Source organism: Microtus ochrogaster, linkage group LG3 (assembly GCF_000317375.1).
Source record: "Microtus ochrogaster isolate Prairie Vole_2 linkage group LG3, MicOch1.0, whole genome shotgun sequence".
In the NCBI taxonomy this organism is placed as follows: domain Eukaryota; kingdom Metazoa; phylum Chordata; class Mammalia; order Rodentia; family Cricetidae; genus Microtus; species Microtus ochrogaster.
Window position 1 is genome coordinate 46,488,235 of NC_022029.1, and position 15,859 is coordinate 46,504,093.

At 51.0% G+C, this 15,859-nt stretch overlaps 2 protein-coding genes across 10 annotated transcripts in view; both read left to right on the top strand.

Annotated features, from left to right (window-relative positions):
* Dtnb (dystrobrevin beta) overlaps positions 1-1,486 on the top strand; it is a 209,021-nt gene extending 207,535 nt beyond the window's left edge. For 6 of the 9 annotated variants that reach the window (XM_013351397.2, XM_026785974.1, XM_026785972.1 and 3 more), the window contains one exon: positions 1,177-1,486. The gene's annotated coding sequence lies outside the window, so the exon portion shown is untranslated. The other 3 variants (XM_026785973.1, XM_026785970.1, XM_026785975.1) reach the window with 3 other exon arrangements.
* A 4-nt stretch (positions 1,487-1,490) lies between these two features.
* Positions 1,491-15,859, top strand: part of Dnmt3a (DNA methyltransferase 3 alpha) — a 137,214-nt gene continuing 122,845 nt past the window's right edge. The window contains exon 1 of the mRNA XM_026785965.1: positions 1,491-1,546. The gene's annotated coding sequence lies outside the window, so the exon portion shown is untranslated. The remainder of the gene's footprint in view (positions 1,547-15,859) is intronic.

The following is a 15,859-nucleotide window of genomic DNA, read 5'->3' on the forward strand; positions in this document are numbered from 1 at the left end:
TTGTCCTGTCCTCTGTAGCCACTGTCTACCCACAGCCAGAATTCCCCTGGGATCCTTTCACTCAACACTGCCCGCGTATGTGGTCCCTACCCAGTCACAGGGACCGCAGAGAGCCAGTGAGTCAAAGGACAGACAGACAAACACTCTTCTGGTCTTAAGGAATTAATCTGTCGCATCTTTTTTTTTTTTTTTAAATCTGTAGTCTTGATGCAATTCTGAGTTTGCTTTCTTTTTTGTTTGCTTGTTTGTTTATTGGTGCTTCAAGACAGTCTTATTGTGTCTGCTTAACTGTCCCTGCTTCCCAAGTGCTGGGACTAAAGGGGTGTGCTACCACGCCTGGTCTCCACTTCTTTTTTAAAAATTGAGCATCTTTTTCAGTTACAAATCTTCAGGGTAGAAAACCCAGGGCCTTGGCACCACCAGCCAGAAAAGTAACAGTCTCAGATAACCTTCTAAGAATGTCATCTGAGAGCTGAACTGGGCCCCACCCTTCTTGCAAGGCCAGCTGCACACTTGGTCTGCAAAGCTGGCTGCAGATGGGCAAAACCAGCGTACTGCAGTGTATGCAGATCAGGCCCTTCCTGTGGCAAGCCCGGACTGCCACACACTGCTGGTGAGGTCAGGAACTGACTCAGAGGCCTTCAGGTGCCCTCTGTCCGTAGGGCAAGAAAGACTGCATGGAAAAGAGGTGTGTGAGCACCGTCCAGTCCACTCCATTGGTTCACGTGAAGGAGCCAAAGCCCACACTCAAGGACTTGGTGCCAGGACTGGAATCACATGGTGTTGCTGCCTCACCTTCCGACCTACGCCAGGAGTTATGAGAAGCCGCAGTAGAGTTAGATGAAAAGTCCTGCGCACTGTGGCGTGCTCTCTGCGGCCGGAGGCTTCCTCCCATTCCTCTGCATCCTCTGCCTGTCTCCTCTACCACACTTCCTCCCCTTCCAAACCCGCCACTGTGACCCAGTTTTTTTATTCAGTGGGAGCACTTTCTACCCCTGTGACATAAGCAGTGACCTCAGAAGACACGCACCCTCACCCTACCCCAACCCTGCCCACCAAAAGAGAAGAACTGAGGCCCCAACCTCCACTCTCCCTGCAGATCTGCCGCTTCACAGCCATTGGCAGCTTTGCCCTGAGCCCCCAGTGTGCTTGTGACTAACAGTCTGTCTTGTACAGGCACAAAGGCCGAGGAGCAAGCTGGCACCAACAAGACAAGGGAAGGTCTTCCCCCAGAGGCACATTCCTCTCCGTCTTTCTGCTGCACACCTGGACCCGGCTTGCAGGCTGCCAGACTCACTCCACCACCAGAGAGAGGAGCCAAGCCTATGGGAAGTGGGGAGGGACTGCCTGAGGCCCCGGCTGGTGGGCCTCCTTGTGAGCCCCGCATGCACTAGCATCTGCATTCGCATTCCTCCCTCAGGGCATGGTGTCATCTCTGCAGCAGGAATTTACCAGGAGGTGGAAAAGAAAAGAAAAAGCACCCGAGCCTGAGCCCGTGTGTGTTCCTGGCCTAATGGGGTTCCTCCTGGCATCTGGCCAGCACAGGGTATGCTCCCTGGTGTGGGCACACAAGGTTCTTTCCTACCTTTGACCTTTAAAAACCAACAGGTCTCCTATGCAAAGAAAGCTGCAGGCCTAGCTCAGTTCTACAGACATTCACGCCCTGGCTTCAGTGCTAAAAATAGTGTCCTCCCCCACCCCCTTCCTCTCTGAACTTCCACCTGCACAGTGCTCTGCAGTACTCTTGCTCTACAGCCCGGAGGAAGGCTGAGAACTGTGTGGTCCAGTCAACGGGGAGGCCGCAGTGTGTAAGCGCCAAGCTGGGGCTGGCAGCCAGGGGGCGCACTGCCCAGATGCTGCTCACGCAGCCTCTCCCCTGGGGTCCTGTGGCACATGTGATCGCTAAGTTCAATTCACATAGGATTTTTTTTTTCTGCTTCTTGAGCTCCAGGATGTTATTTTTAGTAGAAGAGCTACTATAAATATTTATAAAGGGCAGTGACTGGAATGAATTGAGAGGGCCCACAGCTGGCATTGCTGCATCCCCTACCCACCTCTACAGACCCCTCCCCAAATTTTGAGGTGCATGCAGAGCCGTGGCCTGAACCTGTGACCACACATGGATGGAGTCCCATGAGAATCTCCTCAAGAAGCAGTTGGGAGAACAAAAGGTGGAGGCTGTTGCATTCCATCCCCGTCTGTCTCTCTGCCTGACCCCATTTCTAGCTGGAGTAACTCAAGGCTGAAGTGGGAGAAGGGATACGAACTTGCTGAGTCAAGGTCCTCTGGGTCCTAGGTACTATGTGTGAAAGGCAGGTGCACCATGGATTTCTGCCACTGTTAGGGCAAAAAATAGAAGTTGGGAGCTGGCTTCTGCTCGGCTGTTACAAAAACACTTGGCTCCCTGACACACAGATGGTTGGTTAGTAGGCAGAGCTAAGGACCTGGAGGGCCAGCAGGGGCTTGAGCACAGATAGCACAGGAAGGCTGCCACACTCAGAGAAAGGGGATCCCGGCTTATGTAATGCCGGGGTCGGGGCAAAGATGAAAACCCCTGTGTAGAAAGTTCTGGGGACGCACAGCACACCCCGGTGTTGGAATCGACCAAGCCTCCCAGACAACACTGTGGGGTGCCTTACTTTCCCCAGCCCCACCCTTCACACTCTGTGCCTGGGAACAGGGCAGACTCCTGCCTCCTGACTCCACACGAGACTCATGTTTCCCCCAAGGCAGCAAGAGACAGGAAGAACACAAAGTATGAGGGCTGCAGAACCAAACTGCTCCCCGCTGGTCTGGGAGGAGTGATGCTCACCTCCCTGTAGGAGAAGCTGGCCACGCCTGGGCAAGGCAAGGGTCTTGGGCCAAGAACGGGGCTGCATTCGAGCCTCCGATACCAGCATCTGGAGCACGATCTCTACCTTTGTTATACCAACTCTTGATTTCTTTTAGAGCTAGGAACCCATTATTAGCTAAGGCACCTGATTTCCTAGCATCTGCTTTCAGACAAAATTCTATACTGTGTCTCCCTAACCTGGAACATAGGAAGCCATTCTATGGTGGGAACTTCCTTGTTAATTTTCCACAGCCACTGGATTTAATTTAGGCAGATGGTCCAGCCTGGGTAGGCAGGCTGCTCTGCAGTGCCCTGGCCTGGATCGCTGCTGTAGGTGGCATGGGAGAACCAGATGCTCCCTGGGCCATCTTTTGTGTATGTTGATTGAGACTCTAGCTGACCTGGAACTTGTAATCTTCCCACCTCTACATCTTTCATGGTGAGATTCCAGATCTGTGCCACCAACCTAGCAGTCCTGAGTCTTGAGGACACAACCGCCCCTCTAACTCTGGTGCATGACCGCAGCCATCTTGAACTCCTGTTCTCACCTGCTGTTCTTTATCTACTGGTAGACTCCTTTCCTGCACTGCCTGCTGCAGGTGCCCACCAGCTTTAGAAAGGAGCAGTTGCCATGGCAATGCCGAGTCATCTGAATCCCTGCTGCTGTGTCTGGAAGAGAAGGGCTCACGAGGAGCTGGTTGATGAGCTCCAAGCCTGACCACAGCCGATGCACTCTTCAGCAGGGGTCAGGTGTTTGGTTACAGCCGGAGTGTGGGAGGCGGGTGGCTTACCTGCCTCTCAAAGACCTCTGTAATGGCAAACGAGTCACACCCTTACAGGCTCTCAGAAACGAAGAACTCCCAGAGCAGGGTCTTAGGCAATACTCTATCTTAGTAGTTCTCAAACTGAGCAGCATCCGGGTCTGCTAGAAGCCTTGTTGATGTCACCAGTTTCTAATCGAGTTGCTCAGGGCTGGAGCAAGAGCTTTGCAGTTCTGTGGAGTCCCAAGTGATGTTGGTGCTCTCAACCTGGAGCCTATACTGCCAGCACCACCCTGAGCTTTTATGAGGAGCAAACCAATCGCACCCATGCAGGGAAATGCATTTTTAGTCAGTCAGAAAACAGGCCAGAGTCTGTTGTCTGTTCTAGAGGAAGATGTGTTAGGGGGAACTTCAGAAATCCCATTCCTTGCCTGGGGACTGGAAGAGGGTACTCTGTGCTGGAACCAGTGACTCCTATACTGTATTTCTTTCTCTCTCTCTCTCTCTCTCTCTCAATTTATTTTTAGTTATGTGTGTCTATGTATGGGTCGTCTGTGTACATACATTTGAGTGTAGCTGCTCAAAGAGGCCAGAAGGGGGTGCTAGCGTTACGGGTGGTTGTGAACTACCCTTTGTGGATAACAGACACCAAATATGGCTCCTTTGCAAGAGCAGTCATATTCTTAACTGCAGAGCCATCTCTTCAGCCTGGTAGACTGAATTTCTCTCTCGTTTTTTAATCAATGAACAGAGGGCCTGGAGAAATGGCTCATGTCTGCTAAGACATCCTTAATTAAACATAATCAGCTACCACCTAACCCTAGCTCAGTGAGAGTCCTTAACCAGGTAACAGAACCCTGTCCCAATGGTAGCTTATAACCATGGCCACACTATCAGTTGGATCAATAGTGTCGTGGAAGTGTGAGTAGGCTGATATATCCTATCCAAATCCATAAGGATCATGGGTGCCCATAGCCCCCAACTTCTGTTTGGTGCAATAGTTTCCCTGTGAGAAGCAGAACTTTAGATTCAGCCCCTGACTTGTAACTGGTGGGGCATCTACCTCACTGGGCCTAAAAGCCACCTGTAGACACTGGGCTCATCATGTAGGCAGGCCCAAAGACATCATCAGTCACTGGTGAAAAATGTGTCATCATATACCAGGCACCAAACCCTAATGAGCAAGATCAGTAAAGAATCAGTTTGTATCCTGTGTCCGAAGCCAATCAGAGGCCTCACCGTAGAAAAAAAAAAAAGAAAAAGAAAAAACCAAACCCACCCAAGAATCCCATAGGACTCAGTCTTTTGCTTCCCACTGTCCCCTCCTGAGGACAGGCACTGGGGACAATGAGACTTCCTATGCCCACGCAGCCTCTGGAGCCGTGCCTAGGAGAGGACCCCCCCTCTTTGGCCACTGCCTTCCTAGTGTTACCTCTCTGCAACTCACTGGTGTTTGGGTGCCTGGAAGGAGTGATTACACCTTGGGCTACTGTGAACAAAGTCAAACAGTGAGTAACAAGCCATAGGTAACAGGAACAGCTCTGGGCCCAGAGATAGGAGCCAGGCACAGATAATGGCCGTGAAAACATCTGATGGAATCCTCCGCCTTCTGCCCTTCCTTTCCTCTTGGCTAACAGTTGCTGTGGGTCCTGCTTTCATTGCCTAAGCATTCATCCTGAGCTGACCCTTCACCACCCCCCGCCCCAGCCTACCATGGGAACCCAGACCCTGCTCCTAAGGGGACAGAGGCCCAAGGAACAGCAGGTAGAAGAGAAAGAAGTGTGCAGCCGCGGATGGAGAACAGCGCTCCCTGTTCTGGAGGGTACACTGGTGGCCTAGCGCAACCTCACTCATCCTGTACCGAGGCTTTGTCCGGAAGCAGCTCATTAGGTCTGGGTTTTGTCCTGATCACCATGCCCTAGCTTGCATTGGAGACCTAGTCCCTTCACTAGGTTGCCAAGCACTGGTGCTGTCTTCTCCGGCCCAGAAACTCTTATTTGCCGCTCCCACCCCTTCACACCCTGCATCTTTCCCAGCCTAGCTCCTACACAGGGTTTTCTGGGGGCTGCATGCTTCAAGGAGGCCGCTTATCTTTGTGCCTTCAGCCATTCCGAGAGAGTGGGAATTAGATTGGGGTCATCCAGAGGCCTCGGGCCAAACTTTGCACACTGTGGGGTTTAAAGCTAGTGCAGTGGGGAGGGGCGCTGGTTTAACATTCTGTTTGCTGAGGCCCCTACCCTGAGCAGCCCAGGGCCCCACCTGGTGCTCACTGGACTTTTCCTGCCCCCCACTTTATGACTTGGGTCTTAATCCTCTCCTGTTCTGTGGAGAGGAGACAGCTCTATGACAAGGCCACCTGGGCTGTGCTGTGCACACCAGCTCCCCTTGGAAGGAAGAAAAGGCCTTCCACTTGGCACACCCAGGCACACCCTGCATAGGAACTCCACTTTCAGAGCTACGTCCAAGCTACACATCCTACGCCCCGAGAGCACAGACAAGGCCAGATGGATCAGACCGTAGAACTGCTGGGACGTTTAGAAAGAGATGGATCTAACTCACTTGTCCTGTGCTTGCCTAGAATATGCCAGGCCACAGGTTCAATCCCCAGTGCCTAAATTAAAGACATCTGGGCGGGGAAAGCGAGTTCAGGTGTAATGGCTCACACATGCATTCCCAGCAGTGTAACAAGAGATGGGGATTGCAGTGAGCTCAGTGCAGGTGAGGTTCTGTACAGTGACGCCTTATCCGTAGCAACAATGACACTGGAAGAGGAATGTGTGTTGGTTGGGCTGATGGGTGTCAGTCACTGACCCCAGCAGGTGGGAGTCTTCCAGGGGCTTTTCTCCGAAGGAAAGAGGAACAGTGTACACTTAGTGTCTGCCGTGTGCCAGGTGTGTTTATGTATGCAATCTTGTTTAATGCCATTTGCTCACAAAGCTGCCATGTTAGGTTTATCCATCTGCAAAGCAGCAAGGCTCAGAAAGGTCAAGTGTCTTGCCTGAGATCACACAGAAAGAACAGGCCCCATCTGTGTGCTTGACTGATGGCCAGTGAGCTAGACAGCTGCTGCGGCAAAATGTGTGCAAAGTTTCAAGAAAGACAGAAGTCTCAAGTTTAGTTGAAGGAGCAGGGAAGGGCTGCTTAACAGGAATCTGGTTTGCCCACCGCAAAAGCCACAATGAAAGCTTAGCCCGGTTGGTACTGTGTTTACCTAGCATGCAAGAAAGCATAGACTGGGCGTGGTGGTGCACACCTGGAATCACATAACTGGGGAAATAGAGGCAAGAGGGTCAGAAGTCTCATGTCATCCTTGGCTATGGAGTGACTTTTGAGGCTAGCCCGGGCTACCAGAGACCCTGACTTAAAAAAAAATCACAATGAAAACTGGGCTTTATGCTATACGCTTGGCATCCCAACACTCTGGAAACTGAGGTTACAAGCTCAAGGCTGGCCTGAGCTATCTATAAGTACAAGACCAACCTGGGCCACATAGTAAGACTCTGCCCACCCCCATAAAAAGACAGATGAGGATGGAGAGATTACTCAGCCATTAAGAGCACTGACTGCTCTTGCAGAGGATCTGGGCTGGATTCTTATCACCCTCGTTGTGACTCACAACCATCTGTAACTCCAGTTCCAGGGAATCTGTTGGCTTCTTCTGGCCTCCCTGGACATCAGGTAGACAAAATGCCCGTATGCATAAAATAAAAAACTGGGGGAAGGGAGGGCTGCAGTGTAGGAATAGCTACTCAAAATTGTTAACTGTTTAAATCTTAAAATGGAAAATGTCTTGCCAGGCAGTGATGGCACATGCCTTTAATCCCAGTACTGGGGAAGCAGAGGCAGGCAGATCTCTGTGGGTTTCAGGATATCCAAGGCTACACAGAGAAACTGTATCATCAAGGGGGGAAAAATGTGGATGTCTCAATTCCTAATGCCACCCCCAGACATATCCTTCAGTGCTTTCCAGTCCACTTAAACTCAACACGGACCTGCCACAGACAACTGTGTTCACTCTCCCTAGATATGGACCCAGCGATGCCAACCCCAGCAGGAAGGGAAGAGAGAAACAGCAGCCTTTCTGCACCCATTCAGTATACTTGCTGGCAGTGTTTAGACTGAGTCCTGCCACTGTCCCAATAGGCACTGTGAATATCATCATCCCCCAGGGACCAATGAAGCAACTCCAATAGGGATGCTGTCTGGGGACCAAGGGGTGACAATGTGAACCTCAAAACTGTCTCCAGAGGCAGATCTAGCCCCAGGAGGCACTTCCTTCTCTTAGTCTGTCATAACAACAGTCCTAGTAGACTGGGTGACTCTGAAGGATGGTTTGTCCAGCTCGCCACTCTCAAGACTAAAAGTCCAAGATCAGGCGGCAACTGTCCAGGGCCTCCTGTTACTTCATATGTTGGTGGAATAGCTGGAGGGCATGTGTTAACAAACCACAAGGGGCAGCCCTTGCTTTCTAACAACGAACTCTTGCAGTAACTAATCCAGTCCCCCCAGAGAGCCCATTAATCCCTTTTAGCAATCCGGATCACCTCTTAAAGGTCCACAGCCTCTCCGTGCTGTTCCCCTGGGAACCAAGTTTAAATGTGTGTTTCAGAGGAGGCAAGGCATGTTCAAACCATAAAGTGCCTCGATGCCCAATGGACATGGATACGCAGGACCTTGAGTTCTTCCCTATACCATTCCCCCTAAAACAGGAAGAGGTAGAGATTGTCGGACCCAGGTGCTTTCTCTCTGAGGCCACTGCACCGGGGAACCAGTAGGTCGGTGTTAACATCTCCAGGCCTCATCCCTCCAGTTTCTCAGGGCAGAATGGGAAAGTCTTAGGGTCCTCTGAGAGATTATCCTGCCTGACTGTAAGGGGATCTCCAGATTTAATCAGCCTGAGCAGTTCCCACTGCCACGTGAGAAGCAGGCCAGAGCATCATAGAACTTGACAGCTCAGGAAACCGAAGCCAAGGCCACACATGGGCCAGGGCCACCCGGAGGGGTTGGAGGAGCTCCCAAAAGGGCCAGCAATGCCTTCCAAACTCCTGCCAGCTTGCATCATGGCAACTGGTCCTGATGCAGGAGAGAAACCTGGATAGGGGACGGGGTGGCAAGGGCACTCCTCCCGAGGCTGTGAGCATCTGCCCTCAGTCCTTGCCTCCTTAACCTAATGAAAAGCCCCATGACTGACTTCCAGAGAGCAAGTACCAGGCTTTCCTGCTACCAGAGGCTGACGTTCCCGTCACAGTTCCCCCAAAGATGACATTTATCCTAGAATTGTCCTGTCCGGTGATTAGTCTGAATTTAGAGATGAAACGAAGAGGATCCCCTACCCTGTGCTTACTTACAGTCCCCTGCAGGAGTAGGTAAACAAGCAGGGCCTATTACACTGCCTCCTGTGGGAAGGAGGCAACTGGGTGGGATTGTAAAAGGCAATCAGACAAAATGACACCTGCTCATGACCAAACCAGGACATAGAAAAATGGCAAGGGAAGAGGAGTCAACTTGGCGTAACTAAACAGTGGCACTATCTGAGCAAGTACAGCCATATGACCTCATTCTGTTATGTGGTGCTCAGATCTTCTAGCATCTTTATTTAAAAACAAACAAACAAACCAAAGAAATCATTTTTTGAAGTAAAACATTTCCTCCTGGCTCTTGCCTTTGAAGCTTTGCTGTCACTACCCTCGCTGGCAAGGCTCTGAGGTCCCTTTCAGTCTTCAGGCCTGTGGTGATGTCAGCGTACCCCAGCTGCTTTCAATTAAACCCCTTGAGCTGAAGAGCAAATGGCTTTAGCGAGCTGATTTTCCAAAGGGTCAATCTTATTTTGAACCAACGTGTCAAAACAAAATCAACTCAACCACAACACATACTAAGCAAATAAATACATCTCTCCTCAGATTCCCTTTACAAACTACACATGTGCAGCAAGAGAGGCAGCGTGCGGCTCAGCCCTCGGAGAGAAAGGACGGGGTTCTGTTTTAGCTCCTCTGAAGCAGGGGGCCAAGAGCTGACAACACAACCGAGCCTGGCTTTGGGGTCACCTGTGACGATGCTGGCACAGCATTGGAGGCTGCCTAAAGCGAAGGCTGGGCCCCACCTGTGTGAGCCTTTACCCTGGTCACTTTTTGTGCCAACTGGGAAGGATACATAACCTACAGAAGTGGGTGGCAGAGGCTAGGAAGGGCACACATGAACCTTGAGAAAGTAGGGTACTAGTGTCTGCACCGTTGGTATCTTCTTGCTGCTGTCTGCTGCTGGGAAGAATGCCTGGATACTGCACGGCAAGTCATGTGGTTTCCCATCAGGCTAAGGAAGAAGATGCTGCTTTGTAGCTGGGGTCTACATCACAAGGTAGTATGAGGGGGCCCAAAGTTGTTTATTTCTGTCTGCCCAGGAGGGTCTTTTCAAAAACAACAGATTGCAAATGGTGAGCTGTCAGGATTTTACAAGACCAAGACTTCAAGTTTCCTTTGGGAACGCCACACTCTCTAGCTCTGCTGCTCCTTCAGTTCTACATGGCAACCAGCCTGCTGTTCTTGGATGCTGCCCCCCCTCCACACCTCCATAAACACACCTTGTTGGCATGAGTCCTGGGGCAGCTGCTCAGGGTGCTCCATCAGCATCCTGCATCCTTCAAGACCCTCCGACACAGAAAACCTCCCTCACCAGGCAGCAACCCAGAGATGGCCACCCACTGAGAAGCCCACTGACCACATCAAAGCACCAGAAACATCCATACCCACAGGCATCCCGCCCTCGTCCTGAGGTCACCTCTACAGAGTCAGGCGGCCTGCTGCTGAGTTAGACAGCACTCTGCCCCAGTCAGCTGCTCCTGGTGCCTTCTGCTGCCATTGCCGAAGCTGGGGAACTCCAGTGGCAAAAGTCCCGTACCCTAATATTCATGCAGATCATGTGATTCCGCTCAGTATAAAATTTGCATAGGTTGTTGTCAAGAGGGTGGTGTTCCTGGAAGTTGTGACCTCAGACTCCCCTATGGTAATGGCAGGCCTGGAATGATCCGCTGGGCTGGCCCCACCAGAACAGAAATAAATAAATAAATAAATAAATAGGCAGGCAAATAAATAAAGAGATGACTTAGAATTGAAGAAGCTTGTAATGCCCATACTAGGAAGGATGAGGCAGAAGGATCACATAGTTGGCTGCCAGCCTGAGCTACAGAGTGAATTTCGGGTCAGCCTGGACTATAGTGTTGAGACCATCTCAAGATAAAAAAGGAAGGGGTGTAGGTGAAGAGGCCATGGTCATGAAGTTAGCAGACAGCCTGGCCTGTATCTCCTGGACAGTTCGTGTGTCTGATTTTCTTCTCAGTTCACCCTTGCAGACCCCCAGGCCCTGCAGCTTTGTACCATGAGTTCTATTATCTTCCAGAACCCAACAAGCTTCCCAGATTATATGTATCTGGGGTTTCCTCAGATACATATAATGTCTATAACTTATATACATATAAAAATAGATTAAATTTCTACCTGTTATCACTCATGAAATGATATACTAGTGTCTGATGAAATTTGCTAATAACAATACTATTTTATTGCTTAAAAAAATGGATCCAGAGCTGGAGCGGTGGCTCATGGGACACAGCCCTTGCTGAATAAGTGTGAAAGCCTGAGTTTGGACCACGGAACCTACAAAAAGAGCTGAGTGTAGCCTTACACTGGCCTGTAACCCCAGTGCTGTGGAGAACAGAGAGAGGAAGATTGCTGCCAGTTTAGCTCCAGATTCAGTGAGACTTGTCAAAGGGGTAAGGGGAGTGATGAGAAAGACACCTGACATCCTCTGGCCTCCATGAACAGGCACACACACCTGCCAACACACACACATATCATATGTACTTCATATACCATATATATGTACACCATATATTCATACAGACATACACATACAAAGAACTTTTTAAATCCACCTGCCATCAGCTGTCTTCTAGAACAGTATTCCAAACAGTGCAAACTTGCTTAACTGCCCACACAAAGAGACAATCACTGAAGGATGCTATAGCACCAGCTCCTGCCTAGTAGCTCCTAACAGTGGGTGACAGGCCCATCACCAAGTCACCCAAATTGCATTTTTTTTCTTTTGTGATTGTGACTCGTGTATCCAAGGCTAGCCCTTCTAGGACCTCCTCATACCAGACCTGTATTTGCTGCTGGACTCGGTTTTCCTCCTAAACTTACTGTTCCTCCTCCTGTGCGTGGCACGCAATAGATCCTGTGTTGATTTTCTGGCCCTGCTCCTGTCTTTGCTCACAGGGGACTTCACCAGTGACAGCAACCACCCCTCTCCTGGCCTGGCTGGGACCAGCTCCTGGAGGTCCTTCTCTGCCTCTCCACTTTGGTCTTTGACTTCCAGGCAAGACGTGGGGGGGCTGTGGAAAACATGGACTCTGAGGATAAACATAACTCCTGGGCTTTGTTTTGTTTTTATTCTTTGAGACAGTGTCTCATGTAGCCCAGGCCTGCCTCGAACTCCTGATCCTCCCGCCTCCACCTGCAAGTGCCAGGATTACGGGCATATGCTACCACACCTGGCTTTTGATTCTGTTAAGTTACTGTTTAAAACGAGATAATTGTTTTTGTGTGTGTGTGTGTGTGTGTGTGTGTGTATCACGTATGTACCACATGCATGCAGTATCTGTGAAGGCCAGAAGTGGGAATGGCATCTCGAAGCTAGAGCTAAAGGCCGTTGTAAACCCCTGACATGGGTGCAAGAAACCAAACATGAATCCAACAAAAGCAGGAAGTGCTCTTAACCACTGAGCCATTCCTCCAGTCCCTTGTTTTTGTCTTTTGAGACACTCTAATGTAGTCCCAATTGCTGGCATCACAGGCTGGTGCCACCACACTGGCTGCACACCTGCTTTTGAATCCCAATGCTTTCCAGAGTGCTTTACCTCTACATAGACAATGAAAACAGTTCCAACCTGGACCATTCGGTTAGGGCTGTATTCAACGCCCAAGACCTGGAAGGGTGCTGGGAAGTGTGGCAAATTACTATACAGTCCTTCCTGTCCGCTAGTGTTTATACCACCCAGATGGTTCCAAAAGTCAAGGACACTGAGCCCTGGCCAGGCCCCTCCTGGCTCAGTCAGGAGGTTGCAATGGTGGCATATGGACACCTGGCACTGCGGGAGCCATGCCAGTGCCAAATGGCTGAGAGTCACCAGGCTGGCAAGCATAGTCGGGGTTGGAGAGCTGGTTCATGTCCCCCATAACAGACGCATGAGGACTACCTTCAGAGGCTAGAGGGTGGGGTCCCAAGTGCCAAGCCAAACCTCTGTTTACTGCATCTTCACCCAGCAGGAGAGCCCATGTCTGGAGAGAAAGGCTGGCGCTGGTCCAGGAGTGCCAGGTCAGGTGTCCCACGGAACTCAGCCATCACTTGCTATATGCACGCTCTCCTCAGGGCCTAGCAGCTCCCTCAATATATGGGTTTTTTCTTTACCCCAAGCACAGATGAGGCACAGATGAGAGTGGGGACATTCTCATCCATTTAACACTGAACAGATACTTTGTGAATGTGTCGGGGATGGGGGGTGCTGAGCTCACCACCAGTGAGTCTCTCACTGAAGCTGGCGCTCACCTTTTCGGTTCGACTAGCTAACCAGCAAGCTCTTGGGATCTACCTGTATTCACTGAACCCTGTGGTGATGTGATAAACATGCTGCCATGATGGCTTTTTCTTTAGGTTCTGGGGATCTGAACTCAGGCCACCAGTCTTGTGCCACAAGCGCTTACCAAGTCTCCCCAGCCCTGAACAGATACGCCCCCTTCTCTCTCCCTCTCTCCCCTTCCCTTCTCTTTCCCCATCTCTTTCCATCTCCCTCCTCCTCCTCTCTCCTCTTACACCCTTTCCTTCCCCCTGCCCCCCTCACCCTCTCCTTCTCTCCTACCTTTCCTCTCTCTCCCTCTTCCTCTTCCTTCTCCTTCTCTTCTTTGCTTTCTCTCTCTCCCCTGCCCCTCCAATCCCGCTCTCCGCTTTCCTGCTCCTCTCTGCCCTCCCACTCCTCACTCTTTCCCCTTCCCTATCCTGTTCTCTCTCTCTCTCTCTCTCTCTCTCTCTCTCTCTCTCTCTCTCTCTCTCCTCCCTCCTTATCTTTCTCCTCCTCCCCTCTCCTCTCAGAAAGGGTTCTATGTAGCTCTGGCTGGCCTGGAACACAGTGCATAGACCAAGCTTGCCACAGACTTGCTCAAAGTAATCCTCCTGCCTCAGCTTCCTGAGTGCTGGGATTACAGACATGTATTACTGTGGTACCCTGCTTTAACAGTCTTGAGTACCTACTATGTGCCAGGAATAATCTAGGCCCTGGGAAACAACAAAAGTAAGCACACCTTTAGGAAGCATTTGACTTCTGTGTAGGATATGGACAGTAAAGCAACTGTATGCTGGCAAGAGGTGAAAAGCATTTGGGGGAAGAGCAGCAGAGGGAATCCTATCTGCGGTCTCTACACTGCTGGTCTCTACACTGCTGTACGGTAACCGGCTACTTTTTCAGATGAACAAAGGAAACACACTTGCCAGGTGGTTGTGGCACACACCTTTGATCCTAGCACTTGGGAGGCAGAGGCAGGCAGATCTCGGAGTTTGAGCCTGGTCTACGGAGTGAGTTCCAGGACAGCTAGGACCACACAGAGAAATCCAGTCTTGAAAAACAAAAAGGAAAGCACACACTCTTCCTTGGCAGGAATGTCTGCTGCCCCTCTAAGTTCAGGATGATATATGACAACCCCAGCATGCCCCTCCTAGGTGGCACACTGGGAAAGCTCTCTGGGCAACATCCCCTCCTTCCTGTTGCTTCTTTGCCTTACATGACCCTCCCCTGGGTCTGGACACCAGGCCTTTGCCGAGTGCACGGGAGGCTTCTCTGCCTTCGGTGGTCACCCTCCCCTGGGTCTGGACACCAGGCTGAGTGCACGGGAGCTTCTGTGGTTGGTAGTTTGGATTTTTCCATCCTTCACAGAATCCTTCTCCAGTGACAAATGTTTTCAGTTCCCTGTCACTTCTAATTCAGAACTTACTTTCTATCTGGAATGTCCTGGAAAGTTATACCTTCGAGACTTACCTCCACAACAACCAAACACAGGCAAGTAATTGTCCCCAGGTATCCAGATTACCTCAAGGGACTCTCCATCTCTGACCCCACCGCCCCCTGCCCAGACCTCTGGATCGTCTGCATTGGCCTGGGTAAAACCTCGGTCTAGTGCTCCAGAGTGAGCAGAACCCTGCACACACCTCCAGGCACCAGACACATCCTCTCACCCCCACAGTTAGGTCTCAGCTCTGCCTCTGGCTACCACTGTCTCTGAGCTCCTCCGGGGCGGGCAGGTCCAGATTGGCACCAGCCAGGGTGCTCCAGTGTCTATCCCATCCCCAAAGAGTGGACACTTAGCCCTCAGCTGTCAGAAAGCCCCCGTGAGTACACCTGCCCTGGCTCAGCATACAGGGGCAGGGGTGAAAGACAGAAAGGGGAGGGTGTGGGACCTACCCCAGACCTGAGCTGCCTTATGAATAAGGCAGCAGTCGGGCATGGTGGCCCCCACCTGTCATGTCAGCACTGGTGATGCTGAGGCAGGAGGATTGTCTCCAAAATAAATGAATAAATAACATGAAAATAAACATCTGTTTTAAGTAGGCCCCACCAGGGATTGTCCTCATATGTCAGTTCGTGAGGTTTTTATAATGTATGACAGACAAATGGGAAACTTGGTTAATTATAGCCTTAACAAATTGCCTTTATTAAAAAGAAAAAAATCATAAAATTAGGATTGTCCCCAAGGAGTGAACACAACCACAAACGCTCTCTTCACGGCAGGCAAATAAGCCAGCTCCTCCCTCTCCGTCTGACCACGTCTCCCACCACAGGTCCTGTGGGCCTGTCACCTCGCTAGCCTGAGCCCAGCCAATCAGAAGTCAGCATTTCTGATGTCCCGCCTCCTCCGAGACTGACAAATGCATGCTCCGCCCCCACCCGCGCCACCTAGAGGGTGAGGAGCACAGGTGCAGCGTCTGCGCAGAAGTCTGTACAGGGTCGGGTCCTAGATGGATCTCTGCCAGTCGGCTGTGTGGGGTGATGCGGGGTGTTTTTCTGGAGGGGAACTGTTACCAGTGCCGTCAGCCTTGGTGCTCAGCTAGTTGTGTTGTAAATTATATCCCCGCTTTTTATTTTTTTTAAAAAAGATTTACTGCCGGGCGGTGGTGGCGCACGCCTTTAATCACAGCACTTGGGAGGCAGAGGCAGGCGGATCTC